Raw genomic sequence first — 6,228 nt, 5'->3', positions numbered from 1 at the left:
TTCCTTGCTGCCCTTTTTGACACCAGGCCACCATTATCCCAAAGCTTGGCCTTGCTGTGTGTGCAGAATAGCCGACTTCTCAGGAGGAGACTGTCCTATAGCGCTGGCTGGACACTCTGGGGCGTCCTGAAGCCTTCCTCACTGCAGTTGAACCTCTCTCCTTGAAGTTCTTGATGCTCCGGTCGTTCAGGTGCAATATTCTTCGTAGCAATTTCCTTCCATGTGAGGCCATTCTGATGCAAAGCGATGATGTCTGCACGTCTTTCTTTGGAGGTCACCATTGCTAACACAAGAACACAATGATTGGAAGCACGTCTTCCCTCCTTTTATAGCAATCAGTCTGCTCTTAAAATCCAATCAGAATCAGCAATCTCTTATTAAATAACCTTTATTAAACCTGTTCAACTGAACAAAATTACATTATCATTGTTAAACACAAACTAAAAGCATCCAAGCACGTACAAAGATAGATAAATATAAAACGAAACCATATTAAATTAACTTTTTGGTAACACTTTACTTGAAGGGTGTGTGCATAAGACTGACATGACACCTTCATAATCATGACATGACATATGTCATGAATATGAAGGAGGTTTTAATGCATGTTTATGACAACTGTCATTAAGTGTCATTCGCTCAATTATGACATTTTTAATGCAAATATGACATTGTTTGAGATGTCTTTGTTATGGCAACTTGACATAAACCAATACATCATAACCTGTCAGTGTCATAACAACTTGACAATACCAAGACAACATAAATTGTCATTAATATGTCATAAACATGACATAGCAGATTCATTATCAAACTTAAGAAACCACTTAGCTTTATGGGTTAACATTACATTAAACTGTCATGTGGTTGGGTTTGACATTGGCAGTCATGAGGCCATTAGAACTGTGTCATGAATGTTTTTCTTGACCTCAACTAGTGTTACAAATTTAATTTGTCATTAAGTGTTAATACTCTGTCAAATTATTTTATAACTGTGTCAAGAATATTTTTCTTGACCTCAACTACAGTGGTGCAAATTGAATTTGTCATTAAAATATAATTTTAATGACAAATTCAATCCATAAAGCTAAGTAGTTTCTTAAGTTTGGTAATTAATCTGCTATGTCATATTTATGACAGGTTATGTTGTCTTGGAAATGTCAAGTTGTCATGACAAACACACTGACAGGTTATGATATATTGGTTTATGTCAAGGTGTCATAACAAAGACATCTCAAACAATGTCATATTTGCATTAAAAATGTCATAATTGTGTGAATGCCACTTAATGACAGTTGTCATAAACATGCATAAAACCTCCTTCATATTCATGACATATGTCATCTCATGATTATGAAGGTGTCATGTCAGTCTTATGCACACCCCCTCAAGTAAAGTGTTACCAAATTGGTAAATATTTTTGCTTGATTTTTTGTTTTTTTACCTTTGACAAATTCCTGGTAAACCAATGTTTCATATGATTATTGATTAAATTGCCACACTTGTCCAGTACATTTATTTTAACATTTTTGCTTATTTTAATAATTTTGAATATTAATGTATCTGCCAAAAGCTGCATCGTCCCACCATTATTTTTAAAGACCAGCTTGCGTGTAAAATTAGAGACAAAATCCAGGCTTAGTCTTGCACATATAGGATCCTGTGGCATATTTTCCACCCTCTCTAATGTGCAACTTTGTTATTCTTACTTTTGCTTTTTTATATGCAGTAACAAGTACAGGAGGCCATTAAGGAAGAAACCTTGCTGTAGTAGACGTAGTAGTGGTTTTGTAATCTATAAGACCGTAATTGTAGAGGATGTGAAATATGATCGCCATTATAATATCAAATGCCCCTGTTGCTCTTCCTAACATTCTGTGGCTTTCGGTGATGATGACACAAAATATCGACACCTACAGTTATGGGAGCAGGTGGTGCTAAATGTTGATAAAACCCAGTTTTAGGTTGATCTGATCTTCCCATAGGTCCCTTGGGCACACACATGGGGCCTTATTCATGAAACACGAGCGGAACCAATTTCTGCATGAATCGTTTATAAATCCATTTGCTGCAAAGTGTTGCATTCAGTTCAATAGGACAGAGGAAATGCATGAATTTTTTCACAGATATCCATTCTGCTCTTGTTTCGAGAACGAGGCCCATGATTATTACATATCGCAGAACAGCAGCGATCTATATGTCCCTCGGTTTTATTAGCAAACATAAGATTTACAAACCAATCTGACATGCTTGCACAGGTAGGGTCTAACTCGTATTTGGGTTCAACTGTGCCTGTAGCTTATGAGATTTAATGGAGCGTAAATGCAAGATGCAGACAGATTTGTAAGAACAGTGATGGGCATGGTCAATTATAACACATTAGTTACCTAAAGCTTACATTTATTGTTGTAAGATGATGGAATGAGAATAATAAATGTATGAATTAGGAAAGAGAATGACACTCGAAAAGAAAAGTAATTCAGGATGAACTTGGCCATGGAATTTCAATACAAATTCTGATTATAGAATTTCAAAACAAAGATACGAGTTTGGGGTCAATTAAGGTTTTCTAAATATTATGGTCACCAAGGCAGCATTTATTTGACTAAAATTACAGTGAAAATAGCATTATTGTGATATATTATAGTAGTTTTGTGATATATTATAACTGTTTTCAGCGATCCTTCAGAAATCAATCTAATATGCTGAAACATTTGTTATTATCTTTGTTGAAAAAAATTGTGCTGCTTAACATTTTGCTTTATATATTTTTTGATAAATATAAAATTCAAAAGAACTGCATTTATTTGTAATAGAAGTATTTTGTATCATTATAAATATTACTTTTGATCAAATGTGTCCTTGCTGAATAAAATTATGAATTCTTTTAAAAATAATCTTACCGACTCAAACATGTGAACTGCATTCGTTTTATATATCTTTTATTTTATATATGTTAACATAAATGTTGCCATGCATTATCCTCGTTTAGAATAATGTGGGTTCATCATCATCAATGAAAATAAAAACAAGTGCATTGTATTTGCAATATGTGCAATATGAACTAAAGGATCAAAGTTCAACTGGTTAGCATAGCATGGTCCAGTTTGCTCCTACTGGTAGATGTTGGAACTACACTGTTCAAAGGCCAAAAAGGGCATTTTTCTCTTCATTGTAGTATAGCAAATGTTTCAGCAAATGTTTTAAAATCATGACATAGACTTTCCCCCTGTCTTCTGCCTTTCATGTCACTGCTCCGGATGGTCGCTAGGGAGGTGCTTGAGATTGTGAGATGAATGGGAATGCTAACGGATGACTCCAGGTATTATAGACCTCCTCGGTATGCACCTGTTTTTTGTGTGAATCTTCTCTGCGTGCATAAGAACACTTCAACACATTTGTCAGTGAATGCAGCCCATTGAGAGCAGTACATGTTCACGCTGTTCTAAAAAGCCATGAAGGCAGAGTGAAATTAAAAGGGATTTAATTGGTGCCAAAAAGGGGATATTACACAACTTAATTCAGTCATCATATGATCTCTTGATTACTTGAGATCGACTTTTACTTGCCTCCTTTAGTCTTATGAGCTTAGTACTTCATCTTTGAGATATGCAATTTATGTGGCATGTTGGAGGTTGAGATTTTGTCTTGTTTTTTAAAGGTTTCCACTTCGTTGACCTGGATCATGCTGACTCATTTTAAACTCAGGACGGCCAGAGGTTGTCATTATTCATGGCTAACTTAAGACTCTCCGCTGTAATTCAGTAGAAGATCATGGTGAAATTCGGAGCTGTGGTGAATCTGCTCTCTGATTTGATCCCCCCTCGGGTCATCACTGTCACTGGACTTAGCTTGGTGCTATAGGCTAATGAGTAATGCCTGAGGCAGGTTGGTCGCTGGGACATTCGCCCCTCCGTTCTCTCCGCTCTTTCACACTTCCTCTATTCCTGTTCTTTTTCATCCATAATCCTTTTCCACAGACACGGATGACAGGAAAACTTTCAGATTTATCAGAGGAAACATTATTTTTAACTGAATGACAGAAAGGTGTACATGCAGGATGCTCAAAAACGTGTTCTCTCTCTTCTTTAATACACAAATATATTATCCTCATGTCGATTGCTAGGTTGTCTGGACTGAAATGACTAAAGACTGACTCAGCAATTTTTAGCGTTTTTTTTTTTTTGGTACAGTCAACGAATTAGGGCAAACATCTGTGCAAAAGTAATGTAGTGCATTTCAGCCCGTGTACAGTCTCAATAGTGTTTTTGGACTGGAATGTTTTGAGCTCTGAAAGTTGCTGTAAAATATGTTTTCACAGTACATTCAACACTTTTATCTCTGAAGATCAAGGAAATTCTGATTCTTTAAGATCTGACTGCTTTAACTATTTATTTAAATATCCAGTTGAAGAAAGCAACATAGAGAGAGACAAGATGAGTGTAGTAGAGAAACAGAGAACTATTGATTCTAGAATCCCTGCGGCAAAAACCACAACAGGTCACTGGAAAATGATGTTATCCTTTGCATCCTAGTGTGCTAGACTGCTAGTGTCCACTTGATCAACCAGCTATTACCATCACCAAAATTGCAAAAGCAGCTTGAACGAGGGTTTTGAATCACATGATCCACCACAGCCACACTAGACGGATCGGTTTCACTTTATTTTGATGGTCCCTTTAACACATTCTGTTGACTATAAGTAACGTTGCATCTACATGTCTACTAACTCTCATTACAGTGTTAGTAGAGTATTAGTCGCCTGGTAGGGTTAGGGTTTGGATGAGTTGACATGTAGTTGCAAATTGACTTATAGTCAGTAAAATGTCTATTATAGGACCATCAAAATAAAGTGTCAGTACATATAAAGCAGACAGTCTACTATTACTCTAATGAGAGTTAGTTAACATGTAGCTGCAAAGTTACTTATAAATGTTCAAAAGGGACCATCAATATAAAGTGTTACCGGCGGATCTACTCTCAATTAGAGGTACAAAATCCGCAGTGTCTACAGACAACCCGTTTTGATCTTGTCAGAAGCAATTCCCAAACCTGAAACATTTAATAACACTTTAAATGCATTAATTATTAAACATACTAACATGTAGTTAAGGCTGCTGTTATTCCTGTAATCCATATGACTCCTGTCGTAGTTAAGGATAGCTCTTCATTGGTTCATGATTAGTTTATATCTTCACCAATCATGAGTTCATGTTAAAGTAACTAGATATTAGAACATGATTATTCATGTGTTATCGTAAAGTGTTTACCAAACATTCCATATAATTTTTTTTTAATCGTATCGACCATTTCCGAGTAAAGGCGGAGTGAAGTCATCACTGGAAAGTGAGAAGGCTGTGCAGACAGAGTCAGTTCATCCTCAGTTCGATATTCTTTTCTTTCTTGCTGTTTTGCTAAAAAGTATCTCTGCTCACTTAGCAGTTTCTCTCTCTGTCCTCAAATAAAAGAAGTCTTTCATCACTGCCCCCCTCCTTTCTAGCCTCAGCACTGCTCTCTCTCCTTGTCGCTCACACGTTCGGATGAAAGAGAGCGCTGGGGCCATCTGGTCATCCGGATTTAGCGATGGTAGATCAGGGAGGGCGGAAACGAAAGATCACAGATTACCTCCACCTCAGACGAACAACCCTTACAGAGCACTCGTAGCGCTCAATCCCTCTCTTTTTTTTTACTGTCTACGCTGGTTAAGTCAAGTTCCTCTTGTCTACTGGCACTGCATTATAAGTAGTTCACTTTATCCATTGCATACCAATCAAAAGTTTCTCTCTCTCTCTCGCATTTCTTTTTCTACCCGTATCGCCGTCGCAATTCCTCTGGGTGGAAATCAATATATGATGCAGTTGCCACTGGCAATAACAGCTGAGCTTCTAAATAAGACTGCTGTGAATGTGTTTATGTGTGTGTGTGTGTGTGTGTGTGTGTGTGTGTGTGTGCAACTCTGGTTTGACTTCCTCGTGTCACTAGTTAAGCCCTTGTCCTTCTCTCAAGGATGCAGTAATTGACTGGGGTACAAGCACACGCACATACGCACACTTCATTTCTCTTTCTCGCTGTTGAATGACAAGCCTTTTATTTTCAAATTCAGCCACTCATGTTTTGGCATTTTCTTGCCCGAGGCCAGCCGCCATTCCGAACCGATGCACATACGCGCGCCGACAGGCCCTCAGGCCGGATTAGAGATTTTGATAAACTCCGTGTTTAATTTGTCCG

This window comes from Phoxinus phoxinus, assembly GCF_949152265.1.
Source record: "Phoxinus phoxinus genome assembly, chromosome: 6".
Taxonomy (NCBI): Eukaryota; Metazoa; Chordata; class Actinopteri; order Cypriniformes; family Leuciscidae; genus Phoxinus; species Phoxinus phoxinus.
This window is presented reverse-complemented; position numbering follows the sequence as displayed.